This window comes from Eumetopias jubatus, unplaced genomic scaffold, assembly GCF_037043125.1.
Source record: "Eumetopias jubatus isolate StellerSeaLion01/CBP00866 unplaced genomic scaffold, mEumJub1_p1.0 scaffold_3, whole genome shotgun sequence".
Taxonomy (NCBI): Eukaryota; Metazoa; Chordata; class Mammalia; order Carnivora; family Otariidae; genus Eumetopias; species Eumetopias jubatus.
In genome coordinates, this window is record NW_028274809.1 from 38,451,594 (window position 1) to 38,470,886 (window position 19,293).

A 19,293-nucleotide genomic window follows, 5' to 3' on the forward strand; every position below is an offset into this window, starting at 1 on the left:
TGTGGCTGTGGCCCAAGCCCAGGCAAGCCCAAGGCAAAATTAGTTACTATCTTTTCCTGATGATTATGAGCAGACAGAACTTTTGTTCAGTCATACATACCGAGAAAGATTGCACTGTCCTCTGAATGGCCTTTATTTCTCCTTAGGAAAGTGACAAATGGTTGCTGGCTGGTACAGGTTAGGAAAGCTTAACTTTATACAGTTGTAACCTAACTGTATTACTGAATCAGATAGGTTAACCATAGTAACACATAGACCCCAAATGATAATTGCTCAAACACAGGAGAAGCTTAGTTCTCTTGTGAACAGATTAGCGAGGTGGCTCTTTTCCACATAGGGTCCCAGGTATCAACATGTAGCTTCTAAGGTCACCCAAGGGCTTCATCTTCAGTCCAGCCAGCCAGAGGGGAAAGGGAGCAAGGAAAGAGAGCTTAGGAGGATTTTTATGGATCGTCTTGGAAGTGGCATAATCACTTGCACACACAACCCATTGACCAGAACTTAGTCCCACGCCACACCTAACTACAAGGGAGGTTGCAAAATTCATATAGCTGTGTCCCTAAAGATTGGAGAAAATGAATAGTTAGCAATCTTGGCCACACAAAGTTTTGGTACTGCCGAATTTTAGGGAATTTGAGTGATAACACTTATTTGTCTGTGTAGTGTCTTACTCATTTAAGAGTAATTTACTGAGTTCGGACCCAGTGTTGGGTGCTAGGGCTACAGCAGTGAGAAGATCACTCTTTCCCTCGTGGAGCTTGCAAGTTGGCAGAGAAGCCAACAATGAGAAATCATACTGACAGCCATTTTGAAAGGGGAAATGCAGGACACTATTAGGGGCCCAGTTTAATCATGAGGGACTGATGAATGATGTGCAAACTGACAGTTAATGGGTGCTGTTGTGGAGTTGGGATGTGTGGCTTTTGGATACGTCAGCAGGGAGGGGTGGGATAGAGGGAGGAAAAGCGATACATGAAGGAATGCCTGACTTCCTTCCGGTGATGGTGTGGCTCCTTGGGGTCCCAGTGCTTTCTTCCGCTCTCCCCTCTGTTGACCCCCCCCTTCTATCCCCCTTTTCCTTCCCTCAGGTGAGTGTAAAGAACCTCATTTGATTCTCTCCTCTCTTAGCAGGTATGTTGGAGACAGTGAGCTGTTCTCGTCATGTCATGCTTTTCTGTTGTCAGTACTTCTTTGGATCAGTCGTGTTGACCGTCTTGCTGGGGGTGGCTTGGCAGTTTAGGGAAAGTGATGGTTAACGAAGAGCATATGGAGATGGAAGACAAATAAGGATTAGCAATCTAAGTCTGGGGCTTCACTTCAGGAGGGAAGAGAGGCCACTAACCAGTACATTTCAATGTCAAGGAAGGGAAATAAATAACAGAGGTGCCTTCTGTTAGCGGGAGGACAGTATCTGTTTTCTTCTCTTCTCACCCTTTGCTTTTCTTTCTTTACCCATATTTATTTTTCCTTTTTATCCTAGGTTCTGATTTTTTTTTTTTTTTTGCTTTCTTTTTTCTTCCCCACCTTCCTGTGTCTTTTGATGGGTTGCTTCTTCTTTGATATTTATATCACCTTTGATTAGGTGATCCTGCTATGGGAAACAATCTCATTTAGCTTTGCCTCTTGGTGTTTTTCCAAGCTTTATTTCCCGCCGGCAGTATTCATGGACCCTATGGATCAAGCGAAGTTTTCAACCCATTGATATTTATTTTTTTCTCACCTCTCCACTGTTCCCATCCCATCTGCCCTTTTAGACCTATTGTTTCCTCCACTGAGTTGTCTTAATTCTCCCTTCCTTTCTGCTGTCTCTTCTGCCACCTCCCTACCCAGCCAAAGAAACTTCTATCTGCTCTCACCTCCCATAGCTCCTTTATCTCACTGACTACTTTACTTGAGCTATTTACTTTTGAGAGACTATGTGCTCGATGACATGGTGGCCATGTCATTCATTCTCTTTGGCTCAGTGGCCCCGTTCAGTCTTTGCAGCACATGTTGAGTGAATGACTAAACCTTGCTTTCTTACTCATGTTGAGCCAATTCATGGTGGCCCATTTTTCATTTCTGCCAATGAGGACACGTTGTCCAATAGTGTCTGGCTTTGTTAGTGTCCCTCAGGTCTCAGTTGTAAGACTGAAAGTTCTCTGTGTAAGATTGAAAATCTATAGGTGAATTTGAGGAGCCACTGAAGAATCAGGAAGGGCACTCTTAGTCTTCCTGTGGTTTCTCTGGCTAGTGGCATGCCTGGGCCTGGAAATGTGGGAAGACAGTGTACACTCTGAGAAATCCATTTAAATGGACCGACATGTGGTTGATAACTAGAAAGATTTTAGAAGCCTTTATCAGACTTCAGACTAACAAATGGAGCTCGAGGTGGAGTATCTGAATTCAAAATGAATGCACAGATCCTGAAAACCAAAATTTGAACTCAATAAAGTCATTTTTGGGAACATGACACCAACAGACAGTTGTACAGTGTCATACTGGAATGGGGACAGAGATAATTAGTGCCTGTCATTGGTGAGTGGTGAAGACAGGGAGGGAACCATTCCATGTGAGAAGGGGTTGAAAAAACTGTTTCAGTTTTAGTTTATGTTTTAGACCTGAGAAGGACAAGAGAACTACCTTAAATAGTTCAAATGTTGTCAAGTTAAATGGAACTAGACTTACCATTGTATCAGTGGTTGAAAGCTACAGAAAATATTTCCAGATCAAAATATAAGAAATAACTTAATAGACAGAGCTGTATAAAGAAGTAATGAGCTGACTTGACAAGTAATAAACTCCCTGGAAGACCACTAGACTGGTGGTTCTAAAGGAGACCAATTGTGGCACATGGGCTACTCTTCTACCCTGTACCCTTACCCAACATTGCTAATGGTTTATGATAGTTTTTTTTCTTTGAGTCTTAAAGACCAAAATTTCTTCTTAGGACAGCACTATTAAATTGGAGTTGGCTTTTAAATAGAAACCTCCTTCCCCTGCCTGGACTAGGTGATGTTTAAAGTCTTTTAACAGCCGTGAAAGACTACAATTCTAAGATTTGTAAGTCTCACGTGATAGCATACCCATGGTATTTATTTCTTTTTTGAAGTATCATTAACAGTTATGAATACACACAAACACACACACACACACACACACACACACACACGTTATCATACCAAAGAAAATCAACAATAATTCATTGGTATCTTCCAATACCCAGTGCATATTCAATTTTATTTTGTCCTCAGTAGCTTCAAAACTTTTTTTTACAGTGATTATTTTAATCCATCTAATTTATACAACAAAATGATTTTGTCCAGCTGTTAATGTTTATTATTTTCCCTAGTAGGATTTGGCCCAAGTATATTGATGCATTTTGCTTGCACTCTCCAATTCCAAGATATGAAGGGATGATATGTGAATGCAATAGAATAAATCTTGAGGTGAAAGCTAAGCTTACATTGGTAAACAACTTATAATGAAAAAAGGGGAGACAACCATTAAAGCTTTAGTTTTTAACTATAAACATCAATTTGGGTGATAGTGGCCTGCTACTCTCAAGATCCAGGTGAGAAAAAAGAACTGTACCAACAAGGTATGACGAGAGTTTTCTAAAAATAAATAAGACAAATTACCAATAGTAAACTTGTAATTGTACTGTGTGTGTGTTTGTGTAGGGTTGTTGTACTATTTCTTTATATCAAAATGATCACACAAGTCTAGTTAACAGATTCTATCACCTCACATAACTACAAAATTTTTTTTCTTATCATGAGAACTTTTAAGATCTATTCCCTTAGCAACTTTCAAATATGTAATACGGTATTATTAACTATGGTCACCATGCTGGACACTATATCCCCATGACTTACTTATTTTATAACTGGAAGTTTGCACTATTTCTTCTAAAAATAGAATATATTTTTTGAATCCACTCAGAAGGGTGCAATATGGCTCTACCTAAAGACCCTTGAGTGATAAATTTAATACCTTCTTTAAATTTTTCTCAGCTTGATTCTATCTTGTCAAATTCCCTAGAACATTAGGAATACAGACTATATAGCACAGCATTTAGGAAAAATTTTAAATTTATTTATTTGAAAGAGAGAGAGATTATGAGCAGGGTGAGGGGCAGAGGGAGAAGCAGACTTCCTGCTGAGCAGGGAGTGGAACTCGGGGCTCAGGGCTCCATCCCAGGACCCTGGGATCATGACCTGAGTCGAAGGCAGATGCTTAACAGACTGAGCCACCCAGGTGTTCCTGCACTATTTCTTTTAGAAATAGAATATATTTTTTGAATCCACTCAGAAGGGTTCAATATGGCTCTACCTAAAGACCCTTGAGTGATAAATTTAATACCTTTAAATTTTTCTCAGCTTGATTCTATCTTGTCAAATTCCCTAGAACATTAAGAATACAGACTATATAGCACAGCATTAAAAAATTTTTTTTTAATTTATTTATTTGAAAGAGAGAGAGAGAGAGAGAGAGAGCATGAGCAGGGGGAGGGGCAGAGGGAGAGGGAAAAGCTGACTGCATGCTGAGTAGGAAGCATGATGAGGATTCGATCCCAGGACCCAGAGATCATGACCTGAACCGAGGGCAGATGCTTGACTGACTGAGTGCCCCTAGCACAGCCTTTTAAGCTTCTAGATTTTTGAGTGTTTTCCCTCACTTACATGTATCTTACTTGATTTTTTAATTTTTTTTTTTCAGAAAGTATTGATAGGGGCGCCTGGGTGGCTCAGATGGTTAAGCGTCTGCTTTCCGCTCAGGTCATGATCCCAGGGTCCTGGGATTGAGTCCCGCATCGGGCTCCCTGCTCTGCGGGAAGTCTGCTTCTCCCTCTGCCTGCCGCTCCCCCTGCTCGTGCTCTCTCTCTCTCTCTATCTCTGTGTCTCGAAAAAAAAAAAAAAGAAAGGAAGTATTGGTAATAGGGATAAAAACCTGAGATATTTTGTTAGCTTAGAGATCTGGGCACTTTCTAAATTAGAGCTAAATCAGAAACTGCTGGGCACAAGGAAGCTGCAGGCTGGAGTGGCAAACCATCGTCCCACAAGTCACAGAAGCATGCTGACCCATTCTGCTCTCACTGAGTGTTGCTATGCAGGATTGCAGGCTTGGTGTGGCCCAGACTTCTTACATTTTTAAGAGAAAATACAGGAACTCTTTAAATTGTTACATGTTGGTTCCAAAAAGTGATCCAACATTGTTGAGGCCAAAGAAAACACATCTGTGGGCCAAATCTGCCCTGCAGGCCACCGTTTCGCTAACCGTGGATGAGATCAGCAAATATTCCGCAGTTAAGGTTTCTCTGGCCACCTGTGTCTGGAAATCCAAAGCGTGAAGCCAATGGTCTCATGTTCTGGAGAGAGCAGTGGTCTGTGTTCTTCAAATGTTGACAGTATTTCTGGCTCACTGGCCTACGGGGAGGCTGGTGGTCCCTTCCTAGCTCCAGGAGGGGTGCTTTTTGTCCTGAGGGTAGGTGCCTCTCGCTCAGCACGTGCCTGGCAATACTGTCACATCTCCTGCTCCTTGTTGGACCACTGCCCGGGATGTGGGGCTGTGGTTTGGAAGCTATGACCTGTGTCCTGTAGAGAATGATTCATGAACTCCAGACGGCACTGAGCAGGCTGCAGCGATGTGGCCTCACGGCCATTTAAAATGTGTGAAGGCAGGTCTGGTTAGCATCACTCCTAATTATCCTCCAGGGGACGCCCGACAGTGTGAGGCTCCATTTCTTCAGTACTGGCCTTGGAGGTACAAGAGTCATCCTCCGTGAATGATACATCTTACAAGGGTATGCGATTTGTACCATCCAGATAATAGAGATAGTTGTTTGGAACTCTGGAAACACTCCAAGTGTAATGCCCTTAGTATTCCTTTGCTAAACATTGTTACAGCACAAAGAAAAATCTTGCATTTAAAAGAGGTACATTGTAAATAGCTTGAGAATGTGAACATCTCTGGGATAAAGGGTTATGGCTCTTTTTTTTTTTTTCCACATTAGATACTACATTTGAGGGGAGGATGTAAATATGAATAAATGAGCTGTATTTTTCTTTGAGTCTTCTCAATCTATGTATAAATTCAGTGCAGTTGAATTTGGAGGGGGGGGCGGATAGGACTTTGGCTCCGGAAATGTGATAAAATCTTCTAAACTTCAGTATCTAGAGGAATAGACATGTGAGAAGACTCTTAAAAAAGAAAATCAATGAAGAGAGAGTCTCACAAAATCTATTAAAACAAATTATAAAAGTATAGCAGTTAAAACAGTGTGTTACTGGCACAGGAATAGACAACTAAATTAGTGGAGCAGGGAGTCCAGAATTAGACCCAAGTGTATATGGACAGTTGGTATAAAACAAAGGAAGCTTTGGAAACCACAGGGATGACATGGATTACTTAATAAAGGGTGTCGAGACAAAGGGCTGATCAAAAGCTGAACCCTTCCCTAATTTCTTATACCAAGATAAATCTAGAGGTAGAAAATAAAAAGATGGAAGTAGTGGAATAAAAAAAGGGAGAAATATTTTTTTCAGTTGAGGGGAAGGGCTTTCTAAGCAGAATAGCAAAGATAAAAACGAAGATGGAAAATGTGGATACCTTTGAATATATAAAAACTGTGAACTTTTGTGTATTAAATCATCACCAAAAACAAGATTAAAGGATAATCAAAGATAGGTACACTATCTGTGAAAAGCATTAATATTCCTAATATATAAAAAAACTTGCAAATTATTTAGAGAAAGATAAACACCTTACTAGAGAAATGGGCAAAGGACACACAGAGGACACTCACCAAAATAAAAATGCAGATAGCCAAAACATTATATGAAAGGGTGTCCAATCTCGACTTCACCCAGAACCCAAGAGTTCAAATACAACAGCCCCACGGTGCCCGTCAGAGCAGCAAAAGGGAAAAATAAGACCTCAAGGAGGGTGTAGTTGAAGGGACACTGTGAGGCCTTTTTGGAGAAAGTTTAATTTGTACTCACCTTGGGAGGGTTTGGCAGTCTGTATCCACATTCAGCTGTGTACACCCTTTGACACAGCAACACGACTCCTGGGAATATACTGTAAGGGAAATCACTGGACAGCAATATATATATATATATATATATATAAATATTTGTTGCTTTGTATTTTATAATAAGAAATTGGAAATTACTAGTACTTTATGTCTTAACTATACTTCAGGACATATGTATGTGGCAATATTATGCTATCTTTAAAAGGGGTGGTTTATGTCAATTTTTACTTACTACGTATATTTATTGATAGGTAAGATCTTCAAGATATTTTTATGAATGGAACAGCCAGTTGTTAAACAGAGCATATCATATGCATATATAAATATGTAAATATAAATATATATATATATTTAAATATAAGAAGCGGTCTAGAAGAATATTCTCCAAAAGTTTAATTATAGTTGAACCTGGGTAGTGGGATGTTTGCTTTTTTGTTTATTCCTTCGTGTGTTACTGATATTTTTTTGTTGATAAATGGGAAAAACATGTATTATGTATTATGTTGATAAATGGGAAAAACGAATACATTTATATAACACACACACACACACACACACACACACACACCACACCACACACACCACACACGAAAGCCAACAAACCAACTTGCCAACTTGCTCATATTTCATATAAGGGCATGACTTTTTAAATGCACTTATCCTATTTGTCTGTTTACGTGAGTGTAGAGCGTACCTCAGTGTCATGGTGCTCATCACCCATAGTGACAGACCGAGAGTTGTCCCCATCTCATGTTACATTATGAGGGGCTTTCCTGTGGTATTAGTTGGAGCCTGAGGGATGGTGGTAGGAGCTGTTGTCCCTTCAGTAGGGTTCTTTTCTTCTACCATCATGTTTCCCCCTTCTGGAGGAATTTCAGGGAGGACCCCCTGTTTTGATATTGAAGATGGAAAATATATGAGATTCTGGACAGCAGTATTGTAAAACTGCATGTCTTTTTACTTAGCCATGTGAACAACATTTCATTTCATAAATTCTGGGAAGATAATTTTTAAAATAGAAATATAGTTGACATATAACATTGTATTAGTTTAAGGTATACAACATAATGATTCAATATTTGTATACATTGCAAAATGATTGCCACAATAAGTCTGGTAAACATCTGTCGGCATATACGATAATAAAATATTTTTTTCCCTCACGATGAGAACTTTTAAGATCTACTCTCCTAGCAACTTTCAAATATGCAATACAGTATTATTAGCTATAGTCACCAGGCTGTATATCTCCATGATTTATTTATTTTGTAACTGGAAGTTTGTATTTTTTGACGCCCTTCACCTATTTCTCCTACCCCCCCACCCCATCTCCTGCCTCTGGCAACCACCGTCTGTTCTCTTTATCTATGAGGTTGGTTTAGTTTAGTTTAGTTTTTCATTCCACATGTAAGTGAGATCATATAGTTTTTATCTTTCACTGACTTATTTCACTTACCATAATGCTCTTAATGTCCATCCATGTTGTTGCAAATGACAAGATTTCCTTCTTTTTTTTATGGTTAAATAGTTTTCCATTGTGTGTGTATATATATATATACACACACACACATACAACATTTTCTGTGTTCACTCATCCATCAATGGACATTTGGGTTGTTTTCATATCTTGGCTATTGTAAATAAGGCTGCAGTGAACATGGGGTGCATATGTCTTTTTGAGTTAGTGTTTTTGTTTTCATAGGATAAATACCCAGAAGTAAAATTGCTGAATCACATGGTAGTTCTATTTTTATTTTTTTTGAGGAAACTATGAACTATTTTCCATAGTGGCTGTAACAGTTTACATTCCTACCAACAGTGCATGAGGGTTCCCCTTTCTCCACATCCTCACCAACTCTTGCTATTTCTTATCTTTTTGATAATAACCATTCTGACAGATGTGAGGTGATCTCTCAGTGTGGTTTTGATTTATATTTCCCTGATGATTAGTGATGTTGAGCACCTTTTCATGTTCCTGTTGGCCATCTGTATGTCTTCTTTGGAAAAATACCTATTCAGATCCCCTGCCCATTTTTAAATTAGATTGGGGTTTTTTGCTCCTGGATTGTATGAGTTCTTTATGTATTTTGTATATTAACCCCTTAACAGATATATGATTTGCAAATACTTTCTCCCATTCAGTAAGTAGCCTTTTCTTTTTTCTTTTTTTATTATGTTCAATTAGCCAGCTATCATTAGTTTTTGATGTAGTGTTCAACAATTCATTACTTGTGTGTAACACCCAGTGCTAGTAACCACATGTGCTTTTTTTTTTTTTTGATGATTTCTTTTGTTGTGCAGAAGCTCTGTAGTTTGTTGTAGACCTGCTTATTTATTTTTGCTTTTGTTGTGTTTGCCTTTGGTGTCAGATTCAGAAAGTAATTGCCAAAGCCAATGTCAAGGAGCTTACCACTTCTGTTTCCTTCTAGGATTTGTATGGCTCAGGTCTTAGATTTAAGTCTTTAATCTATTTTGAGTTCATTTTTGTGTGAGGTGCAAGATAGTCATCCAGTTTCATTCTTTTGCATGTGCCTGTCCAGTTTTCCCAACACATTTATTGAAGAGACTGTCCCTTCCCCATCATATATTCTTGGTTTTGTTGTTATAAATTAATTGACCTTATACATGTGGGTTTATTTCTGGGCTCTCTCTTCTGTTCCATTGATCTGTGTGCCTGTTTTAGGCCAATACCATACTGTTTTGAATACTATAGCTCTTTAGTATAATTTGAAACAGGGAGTGTGAAACCTCCAACTTTGTCCTTCTTTCTTGAGTGTGTGTTGGCTATTTGGGCTCAAAAAATAATTTTTGATCATTAGTTTCAGTTAGGATAAAAATCGAGTACAAGTTTCCAGACACTTCTTGATTTTCTAATTTCTTTTACATTGAGAATATACTTGTAATCAGAAGAAATTTTAAAGTTTTGTGGAAAAGAAAAAAAACTGTGGAAAAGAGATAACTCATATTTTAAAAATGAATCAGAGATGATCACATACTCAGATTATTCTTAAAAGACATGCTTAAGTTAAAAGGATATAAAGTATATTTTAGTTTGATTAGCTGTGCTGGCCCTGATTTTTACCAAGGATATGTTACTTTCTATTTCAAATGTTAAATAACCATATAATTATGACAGCCAGAGGACTTTCCAACTGTAGTTTTATAGACATATTATTATTACAGCTGACCTTAAAAGAAAAGAAAGAAATACAAAGAGCTTAAATGTAGATGTTACTCAGTGAGGGTAGAAACCTGGGGGAGGGGGTGGGGTTTTTCTCAAGGAGGTTGCATGGCTGGTTATAGTCACGTCGCTTGCCAACTTTCTGCTTAAAAGGATGTTCCTGGCAGTTGGTCTAGGATAGTATGGGTACTTGCTGTGTACTTTCTAAAGTCATCGGGAGGTAATACAGGCTACCTTCTCCTTCTCCTTTAGTCTCCCTTCTTCAACACCTCCCTGGCTTTCCCTACCCACACATGCACAGATTCGCTTTCTGATATAACCCCTTCACAACCAGACCTGGTATGTCCCCGCTTCATGTATTTTATTTGTTGGCACATAATCTGTATCAGTCACACTAAAATGCATGCATGGAGGGAAAAGAACACTGGGCTAACCTCAGAGGCAGAAGCCTCTTCATCTACTCAGACCTCACTTCCCTGTCTGTACAATGGCCACCATAACACACTTTTTATAAGGTTATAGCTAGGGAAATGAAATGGTGTATGTATCTCTGTTAGGATTAGATTTGGCTGCATTTGACAAAAAACCAGTAACCGTAAAATAGTAGCTTTTAATAAAGTAGAAGTTTATTTTACTACAAAATAGAAGTTCATTTATTTCCTATATACAAGTCTAGAGACAGGCTGTCCAGGACTAGCATGATACTTTGTGGTTATAGGAGCCAGTCTTTATCTCCTCTTGTGCTGCCGTTCTTGGCAGGTGGCTTCTACCTCATTGCCCAGAATGACCACTTGAGTTCCAGCCATCACATCCCAATTTCAGCTAGGAGGAAGGAGGTTGGTGGAAGAGGGGTGTGCCTCCTTTCTCTAAGGATTCTTTCACGAGGATTGCTTACATATTGTACAGAACCGTATCAGGTGGCCATGTACTCAGCTCAAAAGCAGCATTTATTATGAAAGAAAGATGTGGGGGCAAATCAGCAGTCTTTGCCATGGTATATGAAAGACTTCTGTGACCTAGGAAATGCTTCAAGTACAAAACAAATTTATGTAAATTGCCATAAAGCAACCTCACTACATTCACCCATTCACCAAGTGTTTATTAGCGATTTACTGGAGACGTGGCATGAGGACCGGCACCCCATCCACTTCCTTATATATTTCTTAGTCAATTAATGTTGTCTCCCAAGAAAAGGGTTTGAGGGATTCATGTAGCTGTGATTTTCCCCCACTTTGCCGAGCATGTGGGGACAGAACTTTCGCTAAGGTACTATATCCCTTTCTTCGGGAGATGGGAAAGAGAAGGGTGACATTGGAGCATGTAATAAATGGCAGCTCTCTAGCTCATCAGTATAGACTGCGCGTTTTTCCCTGCAGCTCATAGAGGTCCTGTCTTTTGTCATCAGTGCTTCATGTTGATTTACATCTTGTGTCCTCACTTACTTTGGATAGATGCCTTTTTCCCTATTTAAAGCACATGTGCTGGATTAGCTCTTCATCTTCTGCCCTCTTCCTTTCACATAGGGAACACTGTGTTTGAACAGGCGTGTCTTTTATTTGGGAAGCAAAGATATAAATAGATGGATAGAGAGATCCATCAGTGGGTGGGTGGATGGATAGATGGATAAATATAGATAAGCAAGCAAGCATGCATAACCTAATCGTCAGGCAGCATTGTCCCTTACTGGCTGTTTCTCAGGGGGGCCCCAGAATGTGCAGGACCCCTAAGAAAATAGAATACACAGTCCCAGGCTCAAAATACTCCATTTGGAAGGAATTCAGAGATGTCTAATACCCTTCATTCTAGTTTTTCAGGAATTGATGGTAGTGGGCTTTCTTTTTTTCATCTTGTTTTATTATGAAAATGTTCAGAGTCAGGAAACAGCCACAAACCCACCGCCAAGATGGAACAAACGTTAACACTTTGCTGTATTTACTTAATAAAAAACAGAAAATGAAATTTTATAGATGTAGAGCTTTTCTCCCACATAAATGCATGGTCCTTGGGTCATTCATGTCTTTACATAAATCCCACCTTATCTGGGACACTGTCCCCGGTCTTCCTATGTAAACCACCCCTTCTAGCAGCCTCCAACCTGGCTTGCTGGCGGTTTTCGCTGCTTGACTTATGTAGTGTATTTATTTGCTTGTCTTCTGTCTGTCTCCCTCCATGGGCATGTCAGCCTGTGCGAGAGCTGGATGTGGCTTTGTTCCTGATGAATCACCTGCGTGTCCAGCGGGGCTGGTGTAAACGAGAAGCCGGTGAACAGAACTCAAGCCTCTTTTAGGCTTCCTGACCCATCGTCTCCCTGCCTGCTTCTCTCCCCTGGGGGAACCACTGTCCTGAAGTTTTATATATCTTCCCCATCCTTGTCTTTATATAATCTAATTTTATTCATCTCTATGTGTGTGCATTATGTATACATACTCCAGAACAATAGATGGTGTTGTGCATCTTTAAAAATATTACATATGCAAACTATTTATATCCTCCGTCACTTGCTTTTTCTCACTCAACATTATGTGTTTGAGATTTATTTATGTGGATACATGAATATTTACTTCATATATTTCATATTCCTACAATATTCCTTTTAGGATTTTATCCCAGTGGGTCTATTTTTGGCCAGAGCCTTTTGTTTTTTTAGTTGTTTTTAAAGATTTTATTTATTTATTTTAGAGAAAGAGAAAGCACCCGAGAGCAGAGGGGGAGGGAGAGGGACAAGCAGACTTTGCACTGAGCACGGAGCCCGACCCGGGGCTGGATCCCACAACCCTGAGATCTTGACCCAAGCTAAAACCAAGAGTTGGTTACCCAGCTGACTGAGCCACCCAGGCTCCCCTTGGCCAGAGCCTTTTAATAGCAAGATTTCACCTTTCTTTTGTCAGGGACTCTCTGAGTTTGACCTGTGGTAACAATTGTATCAATTCTAGAAATGGGTTAGAAAATGGATAATATGGTAAATTTTATGTGTATTTTACCATAATTAAAATATTTAAAAACTTATACCAAATTGTATACTTGGGAAAAAAATAAATTAGAAGGGGAACCAAGTTAAGTGTGTTCAATAAGAATTGTATTCTGTAAAAATAAAATCACTGTAAATGGTATTTTTAGGGAGTGAATTTTACTCAGCACCATTGAATATGTTTATTTATAAAATTCTCTTTTTCAAGGAATTATGATTTCATTCTTGGTACTTTTAGAGAGAGGGAGAGAGAGAGAGAGATGGGGAGGGGCAGAGGGAGAGGGAGAGGGAGAGGGAGAGAGAATCCCAGACTGAGGGTGGAGCCAGATGCAGGGCTCGATCTCACAACCCTGAGATCATGACCTGAGCTGAAATCAAGAGTCAGACGCTTAACCTACTGAGCCACCCAGGCATCCCTCAATCTTAGTACTTTAGAAAATAGATTTCCCTCAAAGAAGACAAACAGATGGCCAGCAGGTACATGAAAAGGTGCTCAACATCACTAATCATCAGGGGGATACAAATGAAAACAACGAGCTATCACCTCATACCTGTTAGGATGGCTAATATTAAAAAGGCAAGTTGGTGCAGCCACTGTGGAAAAGAGTATGAAGGCTCCTCAAAAAGTTAAATATAGCGCTACCCTATGATCCAGCAATCCCACTTTTGGGAATATTTCCAAAAGAAATGAAATCATCATCTTGAAGAGATAACTGCATTCTTATGTTCATAGCAGAATTATTAACAGTAGCCAAGGTGTGGAAACAAACTAGCTATCTGTGGATGGATGAATGGATAAAGAAAACGTGATACACACACACACACACACACACACACTGGAATATTATTCAGCTAAATATTATTCAGTTAAGAAGGAGGGAAGTCCTGTCATTTGCAACAACATGGATGAACCTGTGGGATTTTATGCTAAATGAAAAAATAAATAGACCAAGAAAGACAAACTTTGCATGGTATCACTTATATATGGAATCTAAAAATGAATGAATGAATGAATGAATGAATGCAAATATGTGAGGTGATAGATGTGTTATGTCCATGGGGGGAATCTTTCCACAGTGTTGTATCTATCAAATCATCATGTTGTACACTTTAAATATCTTAACAATTTGTCAGTTATATCTTAGTAAAACTAGGGAAAAAAAGAAAATAGAATTCCCTCAGATGAATCACATATTTCAATATATAGTCCCCCCATATTAGTAAAGCTTTAGTGGTTTTCTTTCAAGGAGGGAAAACTAGAGAACAAATATGTCAAGTTGCTCTACAGTAGTATTTAGAATTCTTGGTTTTCCTTTTTTAAGGTTGTTTTATTTTTTTATTTTTTAAAAATTTATTTATTTATTTGTCAGAGAGAGCACAAGCAGGGGGAGCTGCAGGCAGAGGGAGAAGCAGGCTCCCCCGCTGAGCAGGGAGCCCGATGCGGGGCTCGATCCCAGGACCCTGGGACCATGACCTGAGCCGAAAGCAGCCGCATAACCGACTGAGCCACCCAGGTGTCCCAGAATTCTTGTTTTTTGACAAGATTCTAGAAGTCAGAGAAGTCCATTTTTGCTATAACATGACAATTTGACTCTAGATATAGGTACAGAATAATTTCAGTGCCTGGGTTTTCTTTAGTACACATTTAAGTATCCTCCTTCTGAGCTTCCTATTAAAAGAATACTTGTTAGAGGACAAGGTTTTATTTAAAAAGCATTTTGTAGATTTTGTAGATATAATTGAAAAAGTTAGGAAAGATCTTACCATCTATAATTTTGAATAATGACTCAGTAGTCCTTGGCTAAATGCAAAATTGTTCTAGAAAGATCACATGATTGACCCTGTTTTGCATTTTGCTCATAAAAATCCTTCGGGGCTATGAATGAATATCTTGTTTTTAGAGATGTAGTCAGACTTTAGTTAGCTATTTAGCAATTTCAAAACAGGTCTTGTTAGGCATTTCCTAAATTTGATTGGTAATTTCCTTGAGCCCTAGTAAACTTGAATATTTAAAGACAATATTTAACACACAGTGTCAGTTAAATTAACTATCAGAGTATGGTTTCCTCTCTTTTTCTATTCAATTACCAGACATTTACTGAGCATCTACCACATTCCTGGCATTGTGCCAGGGGCTGAGACTATCAAAGGAATGCCCCCTGGGTTGTAGAATCAGGTGGTTGAGACAGATATTTAATCGAGCTGTCAAAGGAAATGATCAGTGCTACAATTGAAATAGAAATGTTCCATCACTGCACACTCCCTGTGTGGCCAGGACTCTTAGTGCAATAGATTGACCAACCCTCGACAACAGTGTCAGGAAGTACAGGGATAGGTGTCGGGGTGGGGATGGTGGGAGAACTGTTAAGCCCACCTACCATCTTTATCAACTTCTTTCTCCAAGCTACTACCGGTAACGATAATGATGGTAATTTCTTATTTGGGCAATTGATCTTTTCTCAGTCTTATATAAAGTATGACTAAAAAGATGTTTAGAAACTTTTAATTTTATTGAATTAAAAAGCAGACTTTATTTCTTAGAGCAGTTTTAGATTCACAGCAAAATTGAGAGGGAGGGGGACACCTGGGTGGCTCAGTCAGTTAGGTGTCTGCCTTTGGCTCAGGTCATGATCCCAGGGTCCTGGGATCAAGCCCTGCATCGGGCTTCTTGCTCAGTGAGGAGCCTGCTTCTCCCTCTGCCTGGTTCTCCGCTCTCCCTGCTTGTGCTCTCTCTCTTTCTCTCTCTCTCTCTCTCAAATACATAAATAAAATCTCTAAAAAACATTGAGAGGAAGGTACCCTTCTATCTCCCGCCCCACACATGCATGGCCTCCCCCGTTATCAACATCCCCCAACAGTGGGACACATTACAGTTCATGAACCTGCATTTTCACATCTACACACCATTTCCACCCCAAAGTCCATAGTTTACATTAGGATTCACTCTTGGTGTTGTACATTCTATGGGTTTCGACAAATGTACAAGGACATGTACCCACCATCATAGTGTCACGCAGAATCGTTTCACTGCCCTAAAAGCCCTCTGTGCTCTGCCTGTTCACCCCTTCCTCCCCTGTGTTACTGAATTTTACGTATAACCTAAGCAAGAAGAGTTTGCCTGAAGCTCAAAGCAGCTCCAACTAGACTGCCTGCCAGAGCCCTCCAAACACATTCTGGAATTACCACTGACGGTGTTAGCCCCTTTGGTCATTCATGCTTCTATTTGAGAGCTGCTGTATTTAGCACAAATGCCCAAAGTTGATGTCAGGATCTGTGGCATAAAATCCTGCATTTTAAAACCAAGGAGTGGGGTGGATGTGTTCATGGCCAACTTGTTGGTCACCATCCTCCCTCCCTCATCACACATTGACCGCATTCGTCTTTACAGAAAAGTTGGAAGTCCCCAGACAGAACCACCTGTGTACTCCTGTGGGTTGGGGGTTTTCTGTGCTCCAGATGTCTTGATTACAATACAAACAGACCTATTTGCTTTTAGGGAAGCAAATGTTTTCTGTGTTCAACTGAGCTTGTAAAATTTCATTAAGAAGCTAATCATCTGCCCTGATTAAGTAAACACTGGATGTTTGGCATGAATATTTTAACTTCCTATTTCCAAGCTGGCTCAGCCTTCTCGAGGTTACTGATTGTCATCTGGGACCAATAATTTTTCAGTCACCTGTGCAGTTTTCCACTCTAGCATCACAGACTGCCCTCCCCATCCCCATTCAACTGGGGAAGAAAACCAAGGCTCTCCCCGAGCCCCAGCCATGAAACTGGTCCTCTACTGCTCATTAGAGGACTTTTCTCTCACAGTCTAACCAGTGAATCTCATAGCTGCCGGCTCCTGTGCAGAGCAGGAGACTAAATTCTGCGTCTTTTGAAATTCAACTTGAGATTGCAACCATTTTCCATCCTTCCACGTTTGCTTTTATAAACATTTTTTGGCTTTAACAAAGATCGGAGTTTTTCTTAGTGACATTAAGTATATGTCTATGAATATGTATTTAATATTAAGCATTTATTTTCAAACCTGGGAAAGAGCAGAAGAGATAAAGATGCACAGAGCTTAAAACAGTTGCTGACAGTGACTCAGACATTATTAATATTGTTATAGGCATGATGAACTGGAATGGTGGTAGAAAGGTTTTCTCTGGGGAAGAATACATTAGATACCATTTTCCAAAGTGTGTTTCTCAGAGTCTCAAACAAATCTGGCAAGTGTTTAGAAGGGGAAAAAAGAGGTTTTGTGGCTAAATAAAATTGGGAAGTACTCCTCCTGCAAAATTCCTGTGTGTTAGTGATTTATAGTATGCATTGCCATATTAAAGGCTGTGAGAATTTCTGAACAAATAGGAAATTTGTTCAACTTTCCTTTTTTTTTAGGATTTATTTATTTGAGAGAGAAGGAGAGAGAGAGCATGCAGGGGGAGGGGCAGAGGAAGAGGGAGAGGGTAGGAGAATCTCAAGCAGACTGTGCTAAGCCAGAGCCCAATGCTGAGCTCAACATGGGGCTCGATCCCACGACCCCAAGATCACAACCCGAGCCAAAATCAAGAGTTGGATGCCTAACCAACTACGTCACCCAGGCACCCCTGTTTAACTTTCTTGAACAAAGTGTTTTGCAAAGTCATTTGGCTACAAATGCCTACTTTTTTGTTTCCTTAATTTTAATCTATCACCTGGAACTGACCTTCAAAACCAGTAGAACACACTTGTACTTTGTTGTAGAATGAGAATCTCTGGAATAGTCTAGGGCAGTGGTTCTTGAACCTGAGTGTGCATCAGAATCCTGGAGGGCTTGTTAAAATACAGGTCGCTGGGTCTTACCCCCAGAGTTTCTGATTTGAGAAGTCCAGGGTGGGCTGAGAATCTGTATTTCTAATAAGTTCCCAGGGCATGCTGCTGCCGCCGGTGGGGCCCACACTTTGAGAACAACTCGTCTGTGGTCAAGCTGGAAGAAAGACAAAAGTTCCAGGGGGTAGCGGTGGTACTACAGGGGTGGCGCTAGACAACGTGCAGGTTAATGCACTCCTGTGGTCTCTACTGACTGAGCCTGCTGTATTCCAGGCACCGTGCGAGGTGATGGGGATGCATGCACGGGTGGTGGATGCAGGCTTGGTCTTTACCTTCAGGAGCTTACAGGGTAATGGGAAGGCAGGCAGTAAACAGGCACAGGAAATGAGTCAGTTGGTCCAGATAAATTGACCCCTGCGAAGGAAGCCTATAGTGTGCTTTGATACCAAACAAAAGGTGGTCTGGAAAGATCTCTGGGAGGTGGCAGTGACATTGAAGCTGAGACAGGCCGTGAAAAACTGGGGGGCCCTGAGATGCTGAGGTTAATGATTTAGCCAGGATAAAGACATGTGTGAAGACCCTGATGGGTTAGGGGAGAGTGGCAAGTTCCAGAGCCAAAAGAAGGCCAGTGTGGCTGGAGGCCAGTTAGCAAGAGAGAAAGTGCAAGGAAGGGAGGTCGGAGAAGAGACAAGGAAGGGCCAGGTCATCAGAGCTCATTGATGGAGTTTGGGTTTCATCCCAAGTGCAGAAGGCTCCGGTGAGTATTTAAAGTTGTGTTGTGTGAAGGCAGGGATGTGAGGGGGAAGAGCAGATGCTGGGAGAGCAGCAGGAAGACCGTGGCTGGCATCAGGGTAGAAATGGGGCTGTGGTGTGGCCAGGGCTGCTGTGTACTCGTGGGCTTTAGGGGGCGCCACTCACATGGGTTGCCTGTATCTACCTGAGGTGGAGACACCTGGATGGCCTCCAGGTCTATTACAGAGGTGGATTATACAGGACTTGATGATGGATCAGATGTAAGGCTCAACAAAGAGAGAGGTGCCAAGAACGACTCCTGGGCTCCTGGCCTGAGCAACAGACAAGAGAGGAGGAAGAGCGCGGAGAGACGGAGGAGGTGCCACTTCATTTCTGAGAGAGGGCCCAGAACAAAAGAGTTACTTTTCAGGAGACGGTGAAATGACCGTGGCCACTGTTATTCTGCAAACACAGTAATTGGCCTTTTGTTGGCACACAAAAGAAATGATGTTGGGGTTTGAGGAGCGTTCTTATTAGAGAGTTGCCCTATATATCACAGATCAGTGGCTGCCTGGTTGCCCTGAATTAGAAAACAAATAA

The 19,293-nt window shown here is 40.5% G+C and overlaps 1 protein-coding gene and 1 long non-coding RNA gene across 8 annotated transcripts in view; one reads left to right on the plus strand and one right to left on the minus strand.

The window, feature by feature from the left end:
* The window catches only part of ANKRD44 (ankyrin repeat domain 44), a 323,392-nt gene that overhangs the window by 119,429 nt on the left and 184,670 nt on the right, over positions 1-19,293 (plus strand). The gene's annotated exons all lie outside the window — the stretch shown is intronic.
* Positions 4,056-19,035, minus strand: LOC114223117 (uncharacterized). Of its 2 annotated transcripts, XR_003612077.2 has the most exons (4): positions 17,858-19,035; positions 7,713-7,906; positions 6,984-7,077; positions 4,056-6,155 (listed from the first exon to the last, which is right to left on the minus strand). It is a non-coding gene; the product is annotated as an uncharacterized LOC114223117 (long non-coding RNA). The 2 variants fall into 2 exon arrangements; XR_003612076.2 differs by lacking the exon at positions 17,858-19,035 and having other exon boundaries at positions 7,713-7,966.